The sequence below is a fragment of the Apium graveolens genome, chromosome 3 (genome assembly GCF_009905375.1).
Source record: "Apium graveolens cultivar Ventura chromosome 3, ASM990537v1, whole genome shotgun sequence".
Taxonomy (NCBI): Eukaryota; Viridiplantae; Streptophyta; class Magnoliopsida; order Apiales; family Apiaceae; genus Apium; species Apium graveolens.
Window position 1 is genome coordinate 72,081,678 of NC_133649.1, and position 25,111 is coordinate 72,106,788.

At 40.8% G+C, this 25,111-nt stretch overlaps 1 non-coding gene across 1 annotated transcript; it reads right to left on the minus strand.

Annotated features, from left to right (window-relative positions):
* Positions 1-10,307: 10,307 nt before the first annotated feature.
* Positions 10,308-10,394, minus strand: TRNAS-UGA (transfer RNA serine (anticodon UGA)). The gene has a single exon. It is a non-coding gene; the product is annotated as a tRNA-Ser (tRNA).
* Positions 10,395-25,111: the final 14,717 nt, after the last annotated feature.

A 25,111-nucleotide genomic window follows, 5' to 3' on the forward strand; every position in this document is an offset into this window, starting at 1 on the left:
GCAATCGGAGAAGCACTTTGATAAACAGATTTTATCTTGACTGACTCAATTAAGGTATTAGTATTTGTTCTATTAAACAACAAAGATCGCATTTTTTTAACTTCGTTCAAATAAGAGTTGTACCCGTATGGAATTATTCTGTTTCTCAGTATGATCTCTAGCATCATCTCTATTCCCTTTATCAATTCTCCTATCCCGCCTAGGCCTATGAATTTATCTATCAATTCCATTACCTTATCCTTACCCATGAGGTTCCAACATTTTTTCCTTAATTTACCTAGGAGTGGTTCCCGGGCATCCTCAAAAAAAAGGTTCTTATACACCCCAACCCCATCCCTTGGAAAGAAAAAGGTAGCACCGAAGAAAGGAAAGAGCGAGATGGTGGTTTTTGTTGTTCCCGCGAAGCGAAGATCATTCGCCAAGCGAATTAAGCGGGTCAACCTCTTTTTGGCTTCGGCCAAAGACTTTTTCTCACCGGTCGAGCTTTCTACAAAAAAAGCGATGCGAGAACGTATTCTCTTATCTAAGCTTCTTCCCTGTGCATTAGCCCCCCCCATCGCAGATGGTTCAGCCACGCCCGATGCCAAAAAATGATTGAGAACTACGACGGGGTCGAAATGCATTTTGTTCTTTGTATTCAATAAGTAGTATTGCATGACCGACAAATTCAAGGAAGGGCGCACTGCGGGGAGGGTCCTTTTAAGTAGATGACTCGTCGGGCTGTCGGAGCGGAACTTCTTTTGGAAAAATAACTTTAAGAACTTCGTTTTTCTGAAAGAGTCGTCATTTTTGATCAGGAACGCTATGTCATTTACAACCCCAGCGTATTTCGGATGCTTGAAGGCCCCGCTGACCCGAAGTGATTTAGAAAGAAGAATCTTTATCGATGGTGATCGGTCATGGTATCCATAGCGTTGCTTCTTTTTCGGCCAAATCCGGATTTCATTTTGCTTCTCCCGGTCGTCGAGCCCGATCGACTCGACTCTTTTCCCTGTCTCCCGGCCTCTCACTTCGTTTCGTTCTTTTTCTGTATCGTCGCTTGAATGAAGACACCCGACCGGCCCGACTTTCCCAAATGCCCACCACCGGCCCTTCTTCTTTTTCTTTCCGGGTCTGGATTTTTCGCGTCGTTTCAGTCGTCGTGGTCGACGGGGAAGAAATAAATGAATGAATGTTCTTTTGGGAAAATGTAGAATAAGACACCTACCGAGACGAAAGCCAAGGGTGAGTCTCGTAGGTGGACGTATCGAACCGAAATAAGACCTCATATTAACATCTTGATACACTGATTTACCATAATAATAAATAGAGTCAATGCTGACTCCGCCGTGGGAAGAGCCGCTTCTTTCTTGCTTGATAGGGGGGCTTCCATTCACCAACGCAGACTAAAAGTGCTCTCCGAACCGTGCTGGATAGTCACCCATCACACGGCTCTCAAACCCAACCTGTGGTGTATCCCGGGAGACAAAGTAAAAGCGTTTGATCCCTTGCCCCATACTTTGATGAGATACTCCTCCCCGCTGATCAAGCAGCGACGCTGCTCGTGGATAAGCCTAGCTTTAAGCTGCTATCGTTTGGTTCGGATAAGTCAAGTCCCTTCGGTCGGTTCGCTCAGGTGGTCTTTCCTTATCTTCCCTAACGTTCAGATTCTGGTTTGAGAAAGGAGCACCGGCCGAGCGCCCTGAATGAATAAAAAATTGACAGCAGAGGGAATCAATGATTCTTATTCGACTGAGTTGAAGCTAGCAAGACGTCGATTACACACACACCGGGGAGGTTGGTAAGAACTGAGGGACAATGCCCCCCTAACCTAAGTGGGCCTACCGGCGAAGCAGCTGGTACTTGATCGGGCGGGGGCGGTTTGGTTTCGTGCAACGCCCTCGCAGCAGGAAGAGGAAGTTTTTGAAAGGAAACGGCCTTTGTATAGGGTTCCAAACCTGCCTGATGAAAAAGCCCTTTCTATCTTATTAGTCAAGCCTAAACGTCCTTATTGAAAACGGCCTAGCTAACGAGCAATCTTTCTAAAGTGCTAACGCGCCTTATATTAGAATCTTAGTAAAGCAACCTTTCGCCTGAACAGGCCTACTTACTAATTAATAAAGCGGCAACAAGCACCCTCCCTTCTTGCTTTAGTTTGATTGCAGCTAGCGCGATTGACTAATAGAATAGAAAGTCAAGGCTCTTCTCCTGTTTTACGAATCTACAACTCTCTTTACTGAGAGAGACTCCACCCATATCCCTACTAGTGGTTATTCTTTTTTTTTTCCATTCTATCTATCATTTGTTTGACAGCTTAAACTAGGCCCCACTTTAGATAGGGTTTCGGTCTTAATCAAGATAGGTCAAGGGCGCGCCGGAACGGTCGGTAGCTGCTTAGTCTCATCCGAGAGTCTAATCTCCTTGTACTGCTTTTTCAAAGAAAAAAAAGAAATCAATAAAGAAGGGGGTTGATTTAGGCTCCTTCCCTTCCACTGCATAGCTGCGCTAGCAGGTACTACGAGCCCTCTGTCCCACGCATCTAACCAGCTCGCGCGGTTCACCGGTTTCACCGAAAACTCTCATTTGTTGAAGCGGAGCATAGTGCGCTTTAGGTGCCGAGCGAGAAACGTCTCCTTCTTTCGTTTCGGTTTATTCCTTGATCTGAAACTTAGCACTTGTTTTCTTATTGATTCCAGGGGCGGCGGCGTTCTTGAATGAAGTCTATCCGAACCCAATTAGCACTTACTTCTCAGATCAGGCTAGGCCTCTCCAGCTGAGCTGGGCGCCGGGCCCTGGATGCGCTAGCGATTGGCACATAGGGGATTGCCCCGGTTTCTCGGCCTGGTATCCTGCACCTCGCGTTCATGATATCTACATTCAACTGTGCCCCGGAGACAGGGTCGAAGCACGCCCCCGCCCAGTGTGCTTCTTTCACGACATGCTCTGGTCCCGGGTGTCTTCCAGTGGTCTTCTAGCGTTAGAAGAAGTCGTGTCCGTCCCGGACATCTGCAACGTCCCCCCACGCCTTTCTTTTTTTCTTTTTGACAAACGGAAGGAAAAGACTGACCTATTTGGTGACTTTCGCGGTCGCCCTCACTGAACCGACTTGAATCTGAACTACGATTTTTCTCAAGTCTTACCGAAATCGGATTTCCTTTTCGTGCCATATGTGCTTATACTTTACTTTCTTTTCCCCTTTTTGATTCCCGGTCCAATATTTGTTCTCGAAGGCCGTAGTACTATGGTAACCAAGATCCAGAATATTCCGATAAATAGAAATCATAATAATCAGAATAACATTACTTTTTACGAATGGCATAATTGTCCTATTTTTTCCTCGATCTTCAAAGAAAACTGACTCCTCCTACTCCTTCTTCTCCTTTAGGATCGTCGTTGGTCCTTCTTTCACTAATGATCTCACCATTTTTAGTCGTTCGCGCGAGGGACTATCCTTTCTATCGCTTGCCCTTGCTTTTCGCTCATGGTCTTCCTACTCCGATCTCGCTTCGGAGGAAGCATGGTGTTAAACGAGGTCAGTGAAGCATACCTTCCATCCAGTGCTATGGTTTGCACGGAGATGTTGAGTAAGACCATCTTCCCTCTGCACAGAAGGGTTTAAAGCGAAAAGTGTCTTTTCGGTAGAAGGCCCAATTTCAAAAGACGCTGTTTTCCCTTATCCGAACGGGTCTTGCAAGAAAAGAGGATTTCATATTGAGCTCCAAATATACGCTATTGGGATGGGATGGCTCCTACTAGCCTTCCCCCCCTAAGAACCGCACGTGCGAGTTCCCCCGCATACGGCTCAAGTGGCGAAGGCCCTTTCCTTCGCGCTTGGTAAGCGCTTCGCTGTAGCCAAGCTTACTGCTAGCCTATCGGCTAAAGCCAAGCCTCGACCGCGACTGCTCGTCGCTTCTGGCCGCCTTATTCCGTCACCCGAGATCCAAGTCAGCACCGGCAAAGATCTCTTGCTTCCTCGCGGCCGGGCCGGCTTGGAAGCAAGCTACCCGTTGCCTATCTCACCCCCTTTCCCCTTTTCATAACATAATAAGGTAAGCTTCCAAAGCTCCTTCCTTCAGCTGGGTGAGCCTTCGCTTTTTGGACTGTCTTCTGCCCAATGCGGTACCCCCGTTTTTTGGTTCCCATTGGGTTTACCTTGTTCACAGGTCGACCCCATGGCAGCAAGAAAAGGCGATCTTGTGCTATACTCCGGTGATCTCTTTCCTACCGAGGCACGCAAACTCCCATCGTGTCCCAGATCACATTCCGTGAATCGAAAGGAGAAGCCTACTCATCCATCAGCTCCTCTCGTAGATCGGCGCGGTTTTACGAAGCGTCTAAGCACAGTTCACTCGCGTTGATCAGGTTGCCGCCACTCCTTAAGGTTACCTGTTGTATCATACACTTCTTGCATTCTTTCCCACGCTTCATACCCCCCCCTCTTTTAAGATAAGGTAAAGGGCCAGGCATGGTGGGGTAGGAGCATCCAGTCGGCAAATCTTTTTTTGGCTTGACCAAGAAGTCTTATGTCCTACGAGTCGCACGGCGTTTTAACCGAAAGAACTTCTTGCGCAATTCATGCCTTTCTGCTTTTATGACCAGAAATTGTTTCTTTATTTCCATTTCAAATTGTTCTCTGGACTTTTTATCAATATGAGGTGATCGTAACACAGTATATAAGACTCGCGATTCAGGCAATCCAATCTTCCGTGTGTAAGGCGGAAGCCCCCAAAAAGGGTTTTCAAAAAATGGGTGATCAAAAGATCGAATCACTATGCGTATCTTGGTGGTCGTTACTTTTGGTGGTCTTTCTTTTTGGCTGACCCCTCTTCCTGTTTTATTGATCAGAAGCATCTAGCAGCGCCACGCCGGCTTAGAATTGGATTAATGAAATTATAAGGGCTAAGGCTCCCATCCCCCTCCCTTCCACCGATTTACTGATCTTTTGATCAGACGCCAGACCTTGCTATCGGGATAAAAGGCCCCAGGCCGTCTTTCAAGCGAGCGAGAAATGGTAATTGGTTCTTCTCCGCCTTCTCCTCAACCTCTCGCACCACAAAATCCGCGGCGCATTCGATGTCATCGCACCCTTCGGCTTACCCCGAGCGATCTCTTGTCCAAACAGATTTGTCCATCAGTAATGGGGCTTTCGTGCTTTAGCACTTGGATTTAACCTTTCATAAATCCCCATCAAGTAGTTCTTGATAAAATCCGTGATCGTCTCATTATTCGAAATATAGCTGCCCCCCCTGTCCCTCTTTATTTTGTTCAACCCCGCCGCCTTTTCCGCCTTTTGATTTTAAAGAATTCTCTTGTCTTATTTATTTCCGAGATGCATTCTTCTTTTTTCGGATGATTCCCGCCCTCTACAATCTCTTTTATTTGAGGGAGGATCTCGGCGCCTTCCTATTTGAGGCCGCCGAAGCATCTTTCTCTGCCTTTTTCCGCTCAAGAATGGCTTTTCTGCGATCAGGCTCTTTTTCGTAATAGACGTCTTCAGCCGGTTGAGGGGGGGAGCCTCAGGCGGGGGGCCGTTGAGATCCGGAATAGACGAGCCGACACCGCCTCCGACGGGGAGACGAAATCCTTCCATGGCCGAAATAAAAAAATAGATAAAGTACACAAATGGACCAAAGAAATAGACTCCCCAAGTCAAGGCCCAGCCCAAAAGCAAACAAGAGAGGAAAAAAACAGGTTTGTTTTGGGCTACCGAGACGCTTTCTTTATGCCCATCAAAGCACCTCGAGATGCTAATCCGCGAAAAACGATACGAGAAATTCGGAAGAACTCATATACGGAACGAAGGCGGCCCGTGAAAATACATCGGTTTCTTACTCGTGCAAAGGAACTCTTTCTTGGCAACTTGGACAACTTATAACGATGTTTGTCCCGCATCTCACTATAAAGATCGGGATCTTTACAAAAAAAAGGCTTTATAAAGCTTTCGTCTCAATTCATATTTAGCCGCGAGCAATCCCCGTTTGTGATCTCGTATATTTCGCTTCTCCGACATCTTACTTACTTTCCCCCTCCTCTTTTTGCAATAAGCCGCTCCACAGTGGTAAAGTCTCATCTTGTGTGTTGGCCGAAGTGACAATAGTCGCGTTGAACCCTCGAATATGTTCGAAGATCTCGAAATGCTCTCCCAGTTCCGGGGATAATTCGCAAAACTCCGTTTCCATCGAGAATTGAATGGAGTTTTCCCGTATTTCGACCGGAGAATCTAACAGAGACATTACTGTGGAGATTCTGAACAAAAAATGAGACATTCCATGCCCTCGGAGAGCGCTTTGTCGTGCTAGGTCACTGACAGACCCCTTATTTGACCCCAAGAATGGATTGGATCGAAACGACTTTCCTGTCGAAGCCCTTTTTTTCTGTATTAATTTTTGACCGCGCGGAATCTCCATAGCCAATTTTCCATTTTTTATTATGAAATCAGAAGGTGCCGCCTTTGGTACTACTCTTATTTTACACGATCCGGGAACTTCCATAACGTTGGCGTGATTCGGTTTGAGCAGCAGATCCTGATGTGATACATCTTCGTAATGAAAATGGAGTGGAAACATGAGTTAGCTTTTCAAATATCTATAGAAGGAGCGCTGTGAGCTATCTGCCCCAAAGAGTACTGAAGAAAATGAAGAAATCTAGTGTTTCCGTGAGCAGTAAGCAGCAGATCTCCCCTTCTTTTTGGAAAGCTGGTGGCCGCGTGTGAATTCTTTCAAGGCAAGGGGCGGCCTGATTCGACATTGTTGTTTACTCTGATCCGGTCGAGGTGGTTTTCGTTTACCAGCGCGTAGGTGGTCTAAGTTCCTATGACCGAGTCTTTCTAGCCCCTGTGAACATCTTTTCTTAATGTATTAAAGAGGGCCTCTCTAACCGGTTAAAAGTGGTGGGTGTCCACTAACGGCCATTCCTGGCTCGGCTCCGATAACGCAATTCCGGGAGGAGTCGGTAGTTGGGCACTGGATCCCTTCGGATCTGGAGAACGTGTGACGGCTGGGTCGGGGTTTGGTGAACCAACAGGTCGCTCCTCTAGTTGAAGTATCGGGCCCCTTTTTCGTTGCCTAGGTTACACCTTCGGAATACCCCAGAAGGGAATTTTGCTCTACTTCCCCCAATCTTCACTTTACGCCACGCCGACTCCCCTTTCGTCATAAGGCATGGAATTAGACCAAGGGGAATCTCCATAGGAACGGAGTCCCTTAGATTTCGCACATAGGAGATCGAGACACAGCCCCAGGGCTATGGGGAAAGATGTAGATGTAGATCGATCGCCCTAGATAGACAACTACATAGAGGGTCTCTACAAGTATATATATTCTTTTATTTAGTTCTCCCCGTAAGATCAATATCACAACCAATGAGGTCTGCAAGTTTCACATCTAAGTAAGACCCGATCCGATAGTTTACGGTATAGATAGATATATAGTTAACAACAACATTCTAAAAAAGATATTAATAGATATCGGTAGTTGTCCGGTCGTACCCAAACAATAATATTCCAGAGGGAAATGCACCTAAGATCAAATATTTCGAACCGGCTTCCGTGGAAAATTCAGACTTTCTTTTTGATGCTGCGATCACATAAAAACATAAACTTTGAGGCTCAATAGCTAAATACATGGCAATTGAATCATAAGCCGAGATCATAAAGAGCATACTGCGAGTAGGAAGTGGAATTAATACAATGGATTCAGAAGCATCAAACCTCTCTTGTTCGGAAGAATCGAAACACATCGAAATGGTACCAGCCGTGCTTAATAATAGAAGGATTTGGCAGAAATATGTAAAATTGTCCCTCCTAAAAAGATTATTCCAGAATAAATGGGCAATAGTTAGAAGAGGTGCGCCAGCGGCGAGCAGAAGCAAGGTTATTAGATGCCTCAGGAAAGCCCGGCCAGAACCACACGTGCAAGTTTCCCTGCATGTGGCTCGTCCGTGATAACTTCTTCGGATTTGCGTGAACTAGCGGACCGATCACTAAGTGGGGATGCTCCCTCCAGCATGAGCGAACCTTTTCGGAACTGGTTAGGAATGGGCGCCACTATCCCAGCCTGGATCCAGCCAGGTTCTATTGATCATGTCCCCTTCCCAACAGTTGTACCTTGTCTTGGGGCGTCTTTGGCTTTACGAGAGAAAACTCGCCGGAGAAAGCCAGGTTCCGTAGGTAAGCTCTATTTGGCCCGGAGCATTTATTCCCCATAACGAATAGGCTAGCACTATCTCTTCAAATTACCTATCCTGTACTCGATAAGGTCCCTCAGTTCCTCGGCAGCACCTCGAGGCGCATATTTAGTTGTCTTACATGAGACTCGGGATATTCCCCACTCCATGGCACCTTTCGCTCATCCATTCCGCCCGCCCGTCCAGACGCGGCGCCCTTTCTCATTATCATCTACCGCCCTTTCTTTCCTCCCGGCTATTCACGCATGAAGATCGTCGTATGTATGCTCGACTTCGGTTGGCGGTGCTATAGGTAGGAGTACATTATGGCAGGATCAGTCACCCGGGCAAACCAACCCTCCTCCAAGAAGAATTGTGCTATGTCCCCCCGATCCCTATAGAGCGAAAGAGCTGCCTGGTGATCCCTAGGTTACAGCACGTTCGGTCGTTAACTCCTCGCGCCGCTGCCGCCGTTTCTAGGACCGACCGACGCCTCACCTGCACAGGTACCTACGTAGTGTCGGTCGCACATTCAACATAGCGTTCGGACTCATGTGCCTTCCAGAACCAGGGGTCTTCGAGCCTGCTGCGTACGATTAGCCAGCCTTGCGGCGGCAAAAGGATTAGACGTTACCCCATGCTACGGTTCCCTGCGGTCCGAACCCGGTGCCGCATTAGGTTAGGGAGCTGGGCGATAATAGCTGCTCCGCATCCCAAAGCGCGCTGCCCTCCTAGGCGCGCAACACTAAGTAATCCAAGCCAACCCACATTACTGACTAACGGTGGATAATCATATTTCTTAGACGTACTAAATACAACTCCATGAATGAGCAAAATGAAGGTTGCATTAATGATAAAGATCTCTGGGGAAACCGCTAAAAAAAGATTGAACATGTGAGAGGATCCGAACGAATTCTGCTTTCATTTCCCCCGTCAGGAGCACAGAGTTACTTACGTTACGGTCTTCCGCAGGCAGGCTGCACTCTAGGCGGCTAGGAGGGCTCGCTAGACCAGCAGAGGGATATGGAAAGAATGAAAAACCTATGGGAGGGTTCTACTTTCTTTTCTTGTCCCAATCGCGTAGTATCCAAAAAAATCGCCACGTCCCCAGGAGCGCTTTTCTGTACCATTGAAGCCGAGCCTTGAGACGGGCACAGCCCTATAGCCGTTATAAGAAAACGCACTATAAAGCGGAAGCTCTTGATTTCCCAAACCACCCATTCCAGTTTGAGGCTCATCAGAACCACAAAGAAGAAAGGCGGCTGCGCTATCAAGTCACGATCCGGTCGTAAAACAAAGCGCATAAGGCAAGAAAATGCGTAAAAAACAATAAATAGCAACAACAGTCTCTGTCTCTCTAGGTCTATATAGCAGGACTATTTTAGTTATATGCCCCACTACAGCTTCTCATCTCTTCTTGAGAATCCAGGAAGTTCTTCCAAGAACTACTAGCGGAGGTATTGATCGAGTATAGCCGAGCAATTAAGGCCTTCTCCTCGATACTAATCTAGCCTTTTGAGACTAAGTGTTCGAAAGGGGCACCACTCCATGATCGCACTCTGTCTTCGTTCTCATAAGTCACTTTAGGACGATCAAGAAAATAATAAAGCAGGATTGTTACTACGGGTACAGGTTCTGAAACAAGTAGATTATTTCAATCACTTAATTCTCAACGATCTGATCACGCACCCCGCTTACTTTTTATCTCTTTTACCAATGATCAGTAGATTGAGCACTAACTGAATCTCGATAAAGAAGGAGAAGAAGTAGAATCAATCAACGACGCCTAGATCATGAAAGGGGCATACCATCTGCCCTACAATCCTTTCTTTCTTCTCTTACGAAATGGATAGTTAGAGAGAAAGAGAACTCCCAAGGCGTGATCTATTCTATTAGATTCTATTAGATGAAAAGGTCCTATCAGTACTATTGGATTAACTGTCCTTCTCTCTTTGATGCCATCTTATTCTATGTCATTTGTCCGGATTGTGCCCGACCTCCTCTACCCCCGAATCCCTTGACCACGCCCCGCTCCGGGGATCACTGAACGAGAGGGACACCCGGCCCTTCCCCAACCTATAGGAAGATAACGAAAGGGAGACAAGAGACAACCTATAACACAAGCATCTATCCGATTCGTTACGCAAGAGTGAGTACTGACCTCGCGGATGGAGAGGGATTCGAACCCCCGGTATTCCTATCAATACTTCGGTTTTCAAGACCGACTCTTTCAACCGCTCAGACATCCATCCTCTTCTGTTACCTACTTTGACTCATATCTTCGGTATACCTCAATACAAGACAAACACAGGAAAGGATATTCAACCAAAACCGGGCTATCGCCCTATCTAAGCAGGTTGACCCTATCCTCTACGGAAGTCATTTTTTCATCTATTTCTTTCAGTTTCTGTGTCTATCGCTATCGCCCTATTATCTCTCAATTGCCTATCCTTTATAGTAAAGTATAGATGAGGGGGAGTACCTTAGCAGTAGCTTCCAACACTTAAGATTGACCTCCTCGCGTTGGACTTAGTTGGAAAGGTAGGGCATGTCCCTTGCTTGCAAACTTCTTTAGTAAGGCGGTTTGGAGGCCCCATTCCTCACGTTTACCGTTGTCCCCAGACTTCACTCTTTCAACACTTGTATACTTTCTAAAGAGTCAGGCATGCCCCTGTCCCTGTCTCTTAAAGCCCTATCAGGCTTCCCCTTGTTTGCCGATTGAAGAAAGCCTTATATGGTCTCAAACAAGCGAGAAAAGCCCTATCTATCTTATTAGTCAAGCCTAAAGGTAAAGGCCCTGCAAGAAAACTAAAGCGCTAACGAGCGAGTGAAGTATACGTAACGAGGCATTAGAGCAACGGCTTTCAGCTCAATCCGTTGCTTGTTGCCCCTTATGGTATGGAGAACTGCTCAAGTTTCGCGCAAGTTGCTTAATCCGTTGCTTTCGAGCCTACGCTTGCTGGGTAGTGAAGTGGTCCGTGAAGGTTAAATAAGACTTGTGTTAAGCAAGCAGAGTAGTCAAGCCAGATAGGCAAAAAAGGCAAGAAGCTGTTTTCGTTCGATCGACGGAATCCCTCGTACTTTCACTGCTGTGGGCCGGCTTTCATAAAGCACCTTTGGTCAGCAGCTACTATTGGGATGATAAAAATTCGACAATGAAACTCTTTAAGCAATGATCTTATCTATGTCATTTCTCTTGGCGCGATACAAAAGACGACTTTTGAGAGTCACTTAGCCCCTTGACTTCTTCTCTCAAAAAAGACGCTGTGCGGGCAAGTCGATCAAAGTAAGAGCGGGGAGGGGATGTTTACAGTTGTTGTAGTACGACTTTTCATTTCCTGTTCGGTCTTTCAATAAGTAGTCAGCTGCGGGCTAAGTAGCCTCGTAGTCAGACTTAACATTGATTGAAGCAGCTGTTGGAGAGAAGGCACCAGTCAGACCTGCAAGCACCGGGTAGTATGCAGCGGCAGTTTTTAATCATACAATGTGTACTCGTAGTCTTACTTTTAGCGGTAGTCAGCTGTCCTCGTTCTCCTCTTTGATGAATGTGGTATCGAGGTTCGGTTCATTTGGAAAAAAAGAGGTAAGTCTTAGGGGAGACCATGCAAATGGTTGAATTGATGGCTTCGCTTCGATCTTTTCGACTGAACCTGAAGGAGACTTCGATCATTCAACTTTAGCTTCTGAAGGAATCATGTCACTTGGAATTCCGGAAAGTGAATCTTCTCTTTCAGATTCTGGCCTTGGTAGAACTTGTCTTTGATTGGGATTTCGGTTGAAAAGATGTTAGGCCGGTTCCTCATGTGCCTAAGAAGCCGAGGCAATCCCGATTGAAGCCAATTCAAGATTTTCCTACTAAATCTTTTTTATAGAAATAGCACTCGATCAAAGGGGAGCATAAGCAAGTTCAGTGGTTGAAACCTCTGTAATCGATCGATGGGAACCTCAAAGCTGTCTGAGGCAGGAGCAAAGTCATATTAGGCACTGCCGCAGCATCAACTGGTACAAGGAAGAGGCAATGTTTTTGTTTGGCTTAGTGAACTTTGTGTTTTTCCTGAACTTCATCTTTGCAAACCTCCTGGACAGAAAGGCCAGATGTTCATCAATATCATCAGATTCATCCTGACTGGAATTGTCTTCATCCTCAGCAACTTGCTCTTTACCCTTGCTTGATTCTGATTTGCTTGTGCCAATTTTGAGACTTGGCATTGTCTTTTCCTCATTTATGGCTTCAACTTTTTCACTGTCAGCTACAAGTGCAACTGATCCTCCTTTTCTCTTTCCCTTTTCCAACAGCTCATCTTGCTCCATCTCAAGTTCATAAGTCTTCAAAATTCCATATAATCTTTCAAGTGTGAAGTCCTTATAATCTTGAGAATTTCTTAGAGAAACAGTCATAGGCTTCCATTCCTTTGGTAGAGACCTTAGAAATTTTAAATTGGAGTCCTTGACTTGGTACACTCTCCCATACAGCTTTAATCCATTCAATAGTTTCTGAAATCTGTTGAATGTATCATTCAATGATTCTCCTTCTTCAAAGTGAAAATATTCATATTGTTGAATGAGAAGCTGCATTTTGTTTTCTCTAACTTGCTCAGTGCCTTCACAGATAAGCTGCACAGTATCCCAAATTTCCTTAGCAGTTTGGCTATTAATGACATTGTCAAACATATCTTGATCCAGGCCATTAAACAAAATGTTCATGGCTTTCTTGTCCTTGTGGACCTCTTCAATATCTTCAACAGTCCATTCTGCCTTTGGCTTGGGAATAGACTGTCCAACAGCAACTGTAGCAGTAGCAGCTGTGGCCACCTTGTGTGGGATGTGAGGACCATTCTCAATGCAGTTGATGTAGCTTTCATCTTGAGAGAGAAGATGTAAATGCATCTTCACCTTCCAGTGATGATAGTTATCTCTTTCCAGGATTGGAATCTTTACACCAATATCCTTCTTACTCATGATGTTAGCAGAATAGATCTTTAAACTCTTTGTATGTTAAGAGCTTGCTCTGATACCAATTGTTATTCCCAGTGGACTAACAATGAGATTTACAGAAGGGGGGTTGAATGTAAATCTCAAAACTTTTTCAAGTTTTGAGCAGTTTGTAAGACTAAGTGTTTGAGTGATCAAATGTGTGTGAATTGCTTGGAGCTGATGCAGACAGATATATATTCAAACACAAATGTAATGAACACAAAGAACTTAAAAACTTTTCTGGTGGATTTGTTGTTCCACCAGAGATGTGTTATTTCAGAAAATCTGTGATTCAAAACTAAATCATAACTGCTTCCTAGTACAAACTAGATGATTTTCTCTCTTGATATTTCTAAATAGCTCAGGGAAAAATTTACATTTAATTACTAGCTACTACTTGGTTTATATTACACCAAGTTTACAAGTGAAGACAAAGATAAAGTACAATAAGACAATAGTTCTCCACTTGTTTCTGTTCCATTTTTATCCAGTGTAATATGGAATTATCTGTTGACTTTCCATTTTGAACCAGACTAAAAACGGCTGCTTTTTTTGCTGTTCCTGAAATAGGCTACCACATCTCTGTCAATCCATGTGCCTTTGTCAGCTTTGTTAACTGTCACTATCAACTGCTATGAGACTGAGCATCCGTTGAAGCTTTCATCCGTTGATGGCTTTATCCGTTGATGCTCTAGCAGTGCATCCATTGAAGCTTTCATCCGTTGATGGCTTTATCCGTTGATGCTCTAGCAGTTGAAGCTTTATCCGTTGAAGCACTTATCCGTTGATGGATATTATCCGTTGAAGCGTTAGAGACATCCGTTGAAGCTTAGTTTCTTATCCGTTGAAGGTCTTCAATATCCGTTGACACTTCTTCACTTATACAAAATTACAAGGCATGAAATATTTACAATTAGCCCTCCTATTTGTACATCCATTAGCAGTCAACATGACTGATTATCTCCTAACAACATCTAAGAATTACAGCTTGAAACCAGAGAGTGAGATGTGCTACAATACCAAACTTATTGCTAAGTAAGGCTACTCCTTCAACGGATAGCCAAGATGGTCTTATCCGTTGAGGCTACAAACACTAGATTTCTACTTAAGTGTTTTGCTGAACTTATCATCAAACTAATACACATATTCCAAACAAACCTCATGTTGTGACCCCACACTAACACACACCATAACCCGTTATAGTCTCAGAGATGAAATTGAAATAAGTACAAGTCTTTGAATCCACAATTTAAAAGTTATTACAACCCAAAAATGATTACTTGATAAGTTTACAATTAATTGTCATTATCTGCCACAAGTTATAATTATACATAATTGATTCCCAAAAGTAGAAGGTCTGATCTACAAATAGATCTACCTCTGCAGCTATAGCAGCTATGATCTCAACGGGAAGGCGCGGGGCGCTTCCCACGCTCTTGCGTTGGGTCTGCTTGAGTCTGGCCATCTTTCCTAACTGTTGTTGTGTGATGAAGAAATAAAGCAAGAGTGAGCATTACAGCTCGCAAGATAATATATAGTGTAAACAATAACGCAAGCATCTAAATGGATAACTTGCTGAAAACCTTTATCAGGTGAAAGATAATTACTTACTGGATATATGCAAAAACAAGGGTTGAAGTTATCAAATACTTCACTATACTTATATCATTTATAAAGCTACTTGAACTACCACTGTTCAAAGTATTATAGGTTTCAAAAGGTCATCCCATAGATGAGACCACAAGTTAAGACTTGAATAGATTCAAACTTTTAAATATTATTGAATGAAATAAAGTTACGAGATAATTTATTTAGTCCCGATATATATATCCACATATATATCTCTTAAACATTTCCTGGAACCTCTGTTATGTAAAGTATGAACATAGTTTGTAACATCCAATGAATTTTGGAAAGGAAAAGAATTTTGGCAAAAACCCGATATCTTGCTGAGCAGGCAAAGATACCAATAAGTAACCTTTTCTACTAGTAGATGGATGAATCCCCCACCGGTCATCACCCTGGCCACATAAGGACCTTGTGCTGGACCGCCACCCGGCCTCTTACGCGTTGATGGACTGCCACCCAGCCACTTATACTTTGATAGACCGTACCCCGGCCTGTCGCTTATGCCGACTCAATTAGAGGGACTTACTTCCCGAACGTTGGGCAAGTAATCAAATTGTTTTCTCAAAACAGCAACCACGTTGCGAATGTAAAATACACCACAAAGCCGGATCCCCCAGGTTTTGAGCGAATATTTAAATCCCCTTCGAAAGGAGGATCTTAAATATAAAAGAATGAGTTTTGGGATCCGCTCTAACTTTTAGAAATCATTTTGAAGACTCGAAAATATTTTTAAGAATGTTTGGAGTACTGCTGATTTATTAAAATAAATCAGTCCCGATATATTAGAAATATCTGAATATTATTATTTAAATAATATTCTCATAAAGATAATCCTTATAAAAATAATCGAAGTAGAAGTTTTAAAACTTATATTTGAAATGAATAATAATTAACCAAAGATATACTTATACGAAAGTACGATCTTTATTTGAATAATCCAAAATAAGTTTAATTATCGAAACATTATTCTTTAATAAAATAAAGAATATTATTAAATAATAAGCGGAGTCATAATACCTCGAATGAATATTATAAATAATATTCATTAAATAAAATAAACGGAGTCATACATCCTCAAATGAATATCCAATTAATAATCATTAAATAGAATAAACATAGTCATAAGTCCTCGAATGAATATTCAAATAATATTCGTTAAATAAAATAAAGTTATCGAATAAACCTTATTCGATCAATAGTTTTGAAAACTATATCCATATATATATAAATGTATATATAATATAATCGGGAGCATTGACTCCCGGTTTAGAAAATGTTCGCCTTTGGGTCCCCTATACTAAGGGTATACGCCACTACTGCTTATCTCTAGCATAGGTATTATGCAACTAATAAGCATTTGAACCAACAGATATATAAATCAAGAATACGAAACAGGCATGCATATATACCATATCACATGCTACAATATATCGCAAGACTTTGCTAATGACAAATATGCATTTATCACAAGACAATGCATATACATATATACATCACAACAATAGTATAGCGGGTAGAAAACTTGCCTGAGCGACTGGGGTTATAAATGTCTTGGGACGAGTCTGGTAACCTATAAACAACATGTAAGTTGGAATTAAACCAAAGTCACTTGTAAATCTATACTTTAACCAAATTAGACTCTAATGCTCGCTTTGCGCTTACTGATTCTCTTAAGTCACTCGAGTACCCTCGGCTCCACCATTTTTAATAATTTAACCATTACGAGTTTTAAGGCGATTCCTTCGCGAGTGTCTTACCAACTGCCTATTACACTTTACATAAATGTTTCATACTCCAATTAGTCCTTTAAGGTATTTATCCTATGTTTCAGAGTAAGGCGAGGGGTAATGGTTCGTTCGCGAAATGTCGTTACTTAAAACGGCCGTTTCTCCTAAACCGTACATCGGAATCAAACGAACCACATATCAAACGAAGCTCGTAACATGAACTATCTAAACATGGCAATGGTCAAAACCTAGCAGGGAGTTCTCGGGTCCTAATGTTATGAACAAAAACAGTCTAAAGTAAATCGGACATTACGACGGCTATGTTTACGCGATTTCCCAATTTTATACCATTCCAATTCAACCACCAATCAATCCCAATTCATTTATACAACCAACATCCATCCACACTACATCATAACAGCCCCAATCAACTCAATATTAACAATTTATACTTATTCTTAAACTTGAATTTAAACTATACTTAAGTCCTTTAACCAAACCATAAGATTTCAACATTCAATTCACTACCATTCCAACCCAAACTCTAAACCAACAAGCATCAAGCTACTCTTTTACCATAATAATCAAAATCATCCTAATATACAAGTAAAGCTAGGGTTTGGAGATGTTATACCTTCCTTGAAGTGATTGGAGTAGCTAGGAAGCCTTAAGAAGCCTTGAGATGTCTTAGGGATGCTTGGATCTTAAAGGAAAAACAAGAAAAATCAAGTTAAAAATCTTGAAATCACTATTCATTATCTTCTTCATTGATTTCTTGGAGAAGATTTTGCATGATTTGGAGGCTTAAACTTATAGAATAGCCATAACTATGCATAAGGAGTACTAGATAATTATCTTACCAATTTAGGAAGCTTGGAACTTGAATTTTGAAAATTCTTCTCCTTGAAATGAGAAAAAGCCGAGAGCAATGTTGAAGAATGAAATGATTTTGTGTTTTTGATTTGTTTTGCCTAGCTTGGTTGATTTTCTTTTGATTTGTTTTGGTTAATTACCTTTTTAACCTTGAACTTTGTGTGGTTATCATTCATCCACACCTCCTTCCCCCCTATGTCATGCTTATGTCACCTTGTGATGTCATCATCCCTTACTTGCCCTCTTCTTATTGGTTGGATGACCTCATCATCCCTAACCTCCTTGATTAACTTCCTAATTATTTGCCTAATGACCGCGGATCTGTTATACGGTTCGCTTAACTTTCGTTCTCGTTTGAGGGATCATACCCGGGATCTTATTACTTGGGTTTCCTTAACCTTTCTCAATACATTATAATCCTTTTATGATCCTTTCTTATAATCCTTTAATTTAAATCATTTTTATCCTGTTATCTTATACTCAATTATTTCCGTATCTAGTGGATTTTCGGGAAAAATCAAAGTGTTCGGAATTGGATTCTGACGATCTTTACATACACTTATATACCATATAGAGTACTAATAAAATCTCAGAATATCCATAAAAGAAACCCTACATAGTGTGGCATGAACAGTTTTCTTATTCAGCAATATCAGCAAAAACACTATTCATAAGGGTTACAAAAAGTTCAAAATTTTGGGGTTATTACAATGAGTCTTAAGAACAAAACATTTACATCCAAATACATGAAAGTACTTCAGATTTGGCTTCTTTTTCTTCACCATCTCATATGGTGTCTTTCCATGCTTGTTGATAAGTGTTGCATTCTGAGTAAAATAAGCAGTCTGCACAGCTTCAGCCCAAAAGTAGGTTGGTAACTTTGCTTCATCAAGCATAGTTCTTGCAGCTTCAATAAGAGTTCTATTCTTTCTTTCAACAACTCCATTTTACTATGGAGTTCCAGGAGCAGAGAATTCCTGCTTTATTCCATGGTCTTTGCAGAACTCTTCCATAATCATATTCTTGAACTCAGTGCCATTATCACTTTTTATGATTTTCAAATAGTCTTTGACCAATTTATCCAGTTGTTTGACATGATCAATCAAGATAGATGCAGTTTCACTTTTAGTGTGCAAGAAATACACCCATGTGTATCTGGTAAACTCATCTACTATGACCATAGCATATTTCTTCTTTGCAATAGACATGACATTCACTGGACCAAATAGATCAACATGTAGTAGGTGATAAGGCTCAAGAATTGAAGATTCAGTCTTGCTCTTGAATGAAGATTTTCTTTATTTTGCCTTTTGACATGAATCACAAAGGCCATCAGGAGCAAAACTGATTTTGGCAGTCCTCTCACAAGATCTTTCTTGACTAGTTCATTTATATTGTTAAAATTTTAATGAGAGAGTTTCTTGTGCCAATCCCGGCTTTCTTCAATTGATGTTCTGCTTAACAGACAGATTGCAGAACCATCAGAACTTGTTGAAAGCTTGGCTTCATAAATGTTACCATGCTTGTATCCCTTCAGAACAACTTTGCCTGTAGATTTGCTTACAACTTCACAGTGTTCTTCAAAGAAATCCACATGATAACCTATGTCACAGATTTGACTAACACTCGGCAGATTGTGTTTAAGTCCTGAGACTAGAGCTACTTGTTCAATGATGACATTCCCAAGATTGATATTGCCATATCCCAGAGTTTTTCCCATGTTGCCATCTCCATAAGAAACTCCTGGGCCAGCTTTCTCCACAAAGTCTGATAGCAGAGCTTTATTTCCAGTCATATGTCCTTGTTAGATATATTTGATAATGTCATGTCTAATATGATTTATGTTTAGTTTTCAGATCTTACTTAAACAGGACAAATCAGTACTTAACTGAAATCAGCACTTATACTAAAGTCAGAACTTAAGTTATTAGTACTTAAGGTTCAGGAGATATTTATCAGGTAAAGGAAACTTTCAGATAAGGAAGGCGGCTGATTGAAAGGAAAGAAGATCAAGACAAACGTAAGAAGATATATGCATGAAGAAGGAATTCTATGAAGAATGGAATACTTGGAAGAAAAGATAACTGATTGATAAGGAAGGCCACAGGATCCAAGAAAGTCTGGGTCCTTAAAACTAATCATTAGTGGTCTTTGTAATTGCAGGGCAACAGGAAAAAACATCCTAGTTCTGGACAGTGGATGTTCAGGACATATGACTGGAAATAAAGCCCTGCTATTAGACTTTGTGAAGAAGGCTGGCCCCAAGTGTTTCTTATGGAGATGGCAATATTGGAAAAATATTGGGATATAGCAATATCAATCTTGGGAATGTCATCATTAAGGAAGTAGCTCTGGTCTCATGACTTAAACACAATCTGCTGAGTGTTAGTCAAATCTGTGACAGAGGTTATCATGTGGATTTCTTTGAAGAACACTGTGAAATTGTAAGCAAATCTACAGGAAAAGTTGTTCTGAAAGGATACAGGCATGGTAACATTTATGAAGCCAAGCTTTCAACAAGTACCGATGGTTCTGCAATCTGTCCAATGAGTAGAGCATCAATTGAAGAAAGCTGGAACTGGCACAAGAAACTCTCTCATTTAAATTTCAAAAATATAAATGAACTAGTCAAGAAAGATCTTGTGAGAGGACTGCCAAAGTCAGTATTTGCTCCTGATGGTCTTTGTGATTCTTGTCAGAAGGCTAAACAAAGAAAATCTTCATTCAAGAGCAAGACTGAATCATCAATTCTTGAGCCTTATCACCTACTACATGTTGATCTATTTGGTCCAGTGAATGTCATGTCTATTGCAAAGAAGAAATATGCTATGGTTATAGTGGATGAGTTCACCAAATACACATGGGTGTATTTCTTGCACACAAAAAGTGAAACTGCATCTATCTTGATTGATCATGTCAAGCAACTGGATAAATTGGTCAAAGATTCAGTGAAAATAATAAGAAGTGATAATGGCACTGAGTTCAAGAATTTGACAATGGAAGAGTTCTGCAAAGACCATGGAATCAAGCAGGAATTTTCTGCTCCTGGAGCTCCACAGCAAAATGGAGTTGTTGAAAGGAAGAATAGAACTCTCATTGAAGCTACACGAACTATGCTTGATTAAGCAAAGCTTCCAACCTATTTTTTGGCTGAAGCTTTGCAGACTACTTGTTTCACTCAGAATGCAACACTCATTAACAAGCAAGGAAAGACACCATATGAGATGGTGAATAAAAAGAAGCCAAATCTGAAGGATTTTCATGTATTTGGATGCAAGTGTTTTGTTCTTAAGACTCATCCTGAACAGCTATCCAAATTTGATTTAAAAGCTGATGAATGAATTTTTGTTGGATATCCACTTTCCACAAAAGCCTTCAGAGTCTACAATTTAAGAACAAGGGTTGTCATGAAATCTATCAATGTCTCCTTTGATGATAAGAAGATTACTGGACTTGAAGATTTCAATGATCATGATCAGCTGAGATTCGAAAATGAAAACTTAAATTCTGATACTGAAAATCCTGGCAGTTTAAATCCTGATACTGCAAACTCTGATGGATTAAACTCTGATGTTATTGAAACTGTGGTGACTACGTCAAAGGAAGATGCACCGGTGCAGGGGGAGCATACTGAAGATACAACCACATCTCAAGAAGCATCAGAACATATAACTGGCTCTTCAAGTTCTGATTCATCAAGTTCTGATAAGCCAAGTTCTGATAGTTCTGAAAACTTAAATTCTGAAGGATCCAACTCAGAGAGCATAATTTTAGGGGGAGCATCAGAAAATGTTGATGAAGATAGCATGGATCATGGGGGAGCATCCAGTTCTAGAGAAAACCTTCCATCTGCAAGGAAGTGGACTAAATCACATACACCTGACTTAATTTTTGGAAATCCTAATGCAGGTGTCAGAATTAGAACATCTACTTTAAGTGAATGTCTCTATAATTCTTTTCTTTCTCAGACTGAACCAAACAAAGTGGAAGAAGCTCTTCAAGATGTTGATTGGGTGCAAGCAATGCAGGAAGAGTTAAATGAATTTGAAAGAAACAAAGTCTGGACCCTAGTACCAAGACCAAAGAACAGATATGTTGTTGGTACAAAGTGGGTGTTCAGAAACAAAACTGATAGTGATGGCATAATTATAAGGAATAAAGCAAGGTTGGTTGCAAAAGGATATTCTCAACAGAAGGGAATTGATTATGATGAAACATTTGCACCAGTTGCTAGATTGGAAGCCATAAGGATATTTTTGGCTTATGCTGCTCACAAGAAGTTTACTGTCTTTCAAATGGATGTGAAAAGTGCTTTTCTCAATGGAGAATTGGAAGAGGAAGTATACGTTGAACAATCTCCAGGCTTTCTAGATTCCAATTATCCTAATCATGTCTACATGCTTGATAAAGCACTTTATGGCCTTAAGCAAGCTCCAAGAGCATGGTATGAGACTTTAGCTCAATTTCTTCTGGAAAGTGGATTCAACAGAGGAACTATAGACAAAACACTGTTCTACCTCAACCATGGAAAGGACTTACTTTTGGTTTAGATATATGTTGATGATATCATCTTTGGTTCTACAAATGACAGACTTTGCAAGAAGTTTGCCAAACTGATGCAGTCAAGATATCAAATGAGTATGATGGGGGAACTTAGCTATTTTCTGGGCCTTCAAGTCATGCAGAATGAAGAAGACACTTTTATTTGTCAAACCAAGTACACCAGAAATTTGCTGAAGAAATTTGGAATGCAGATTGTTCAAGTGCATCCACTTCCCATGACCACTGCAACAAAACTGGATAAGGATACTGGTAAATCAGTAGATATTATTGATTACAAAGGTATGATTGGCTCTCTACTCTATCTAACTGCTAGTAGACCCTGATATCATGTATGCTACATGTCTTTGTGCAAGATTTCAAGCAGATCCAAGAGAACCTCACTTAACATCTGTATAAAGAATTTTCAAGTATCTTAAAGGAACAGCTGATCTGGGATTGTGGTATCCCAGAGAATCAGACTTTAAACTAATAGGTTACTCAGATGCAGATTTTGCAGGTTGCAAAATTGACAGGAAAAGCACAAGTGGAAGCTGCCAATTTCTGGAGGCAGATTGGTTTCTTGGTTTAGCAAGAAACAAAAGTGAATTTCCACATCAACTGCAGAAGCAGAGTACATTGCTGCAGGAAGCTTTTGTGCACAGATTCTTTGGATGAAGAATTAGTTACTGGATTATGGGTTAATATATTTTAAAATCCCTATTTACTATGATAATCAAGTTCTATTGCTATGACAGGTAATCCAGTTCAACACTCAATGACAAAGCACATCAGTATTAGGTACCACTTCATAAGGGAACATGTGGATGAAGGTACAGTAGAATTGCACTTTGTTCCAACAAATCAACAACTAGCAGGTATCTTCACCAAACCACTGTGTGAAGCTACTTTACAAGATTGGTAAATAAACTTGGAATGGTTTCAGGTTCTTTCTCTAATCTGCTTAGCTTTTGTTTTGATTGCATCAGACTTTATGATCAGTATTACAGATATTACTATCTTGTATATTCTGTGCCTAATTGAAAATTGCTTAAGTACTGATTGTTGTCTGATGTGAATTTCTAAAACTCTGATAGTGATATGAATGTTTCTGTGATTATTCAATCCAATGAGGATAAATATGCTAGATGCCAACCTAGTAGTCTTAATATACTAACAAATCCATGTTAGAAGTAATTATTTATGTGGAAATCTATGACACAAGCAAATTCTGATATTGAGCTTAGTTAAGTTTACTTTGTCTATCTTATTACTAAGTCAAAAACTAGAATAATGCTTCTCATCTGTTAAGTTCTGATTTTAGTAATCTGATGAATGTACTAAGTGCTGATAAGCCTCACTTATCAAAAGAAAAAAAAAAGAAAAAGAATAAATATCAGGTACTCCTTTGAGATCTAGAGTAAAAAACTGTGGAAGGGAAGACCCAAGTGCATTGCTGGTATTAAGTAATATGCATCAGAAAAAGCAAAAAATAATATTTTTTCTTGGTGACTTTTCACACTCTATGATTACTGGAGAAATACTCTGATAATAGCATAAATAATGATAAGCAGTACTCACTTACACTGAGAAGCCACTGTAAAATGGAATTTCAAAAGATGCATAAAATGAGCACAAAACAGTTGAGGTGGAACATGCATGAACTCATTCTAAAGTAGACTTCAGAATCATGACAGATTTTGAGCAAAGTTCTTAGTTATGCCTTATTTCTAAGATGTACTGAAGTGAATCAGACTTTAATCCTTATCTGATATTTAGCTTACTGCACACACATACACTCCGTATAAATGATGAAAAATACTGTAGTGATAAATGATGTTTAGATGAACATTTTATGTGTCAGATTGCATAAATTCTGAGGACAGGTTATGATGGAAGTTCTGATGATTAAGTTCTGAAAAAATAAAATCAGAATTTGTGTGAAGCATTGCAGATATAGGCATTTTACTTTCGAGTTGAGAAATCATGTTCTGATGACTGTTAAGTTTTGATATAAGTCCAAGTTCTGATATTACACTCTGATCCTTTACTTGACTTATTTATCGATAACATCTGAAACAGTCTTATTTAAACTCAGAATAGGTTTGGGTGAAATATAACAGTCAATACAATGAGGGTTAATGGTACATGTCTATGCACAGTAATTCTTACTTGTTTCATGTGCGCATTAAATCCTGTTTTCACTTCCAATGACTATTTTTATTCTCATCAGTCTAGGGAGACGAGGTAGAATTATTTCTACTATAATCATTAAATTTACCTTGTGTCTCCTAACATTCCATTGGTTATATAAACCAACATTTTATTACAGCCAGCACATCTATCATTTTCTCCCATACTCACTCTCATCTTATTCTTATCACCAAAAATGGCTGCGTTTGGCTGGTTTTACAATTATGGTACTGAGATAGTACATGTCTTTCTCAATGGAATTTCAACTCCATACCCTATCGACAACATCCCTCACAATCTCTGGATTCAATTTCCTGAGATTATTAAACGTGATCTGTTGACAGTTCGAAGAGAACTACATCTCCGTCGTCTTCGACAGCAGGAGCGAATCATTCGTCTCGCTGTTCTTTTTGTTGAGAGTAGGAAGAAGAAATAGTTTATGCTCCCTGTTTCTCTTCACCGTCAGCTTTGTCAGGCTTCTTAGTTTAGGACAAAAGTTGTTGATGTTAGGATTTGTAGCTTAGGACAATCTTGTATTTTTCTGATGTAGTTTAAATTTCATGGAATGCATTTGCTCAATATAATAATGAAATTTTATATTATGCAAGATTTTGTCTCTGAGTCGTTTGATATTCTGATGCATTTATAAATCCTGATTTACCCATATTCTGATGACCGTTTTAACTCTGATACAAATCAAGTTCTAATTCTGACGAGTAAATATTTGCTACTTGGTTTCTTTATGGTCATTTTATCACTAGTCATATTTTTACAGAATATTGGTCTCGCGGTAAAAATAATTATTAAGTGGGAACAGTTTTAAATTTAAATTAAACTGGACTACCTTAATTAATGGGATTACTTGGTAAGTGGAACAGTTTTTCCTTGAAATACTGCAGTGATAAGTAATGATTATTGTATTCCCGTGCCCATTAATTATCCTTTACTGTTGCATGTCTGACAGGTGTCCAACGGTTATTTTTTCCGTGTATAAGTAAAGAGAGAGAAGATTGTAAAATCTTTATTTACTTTCA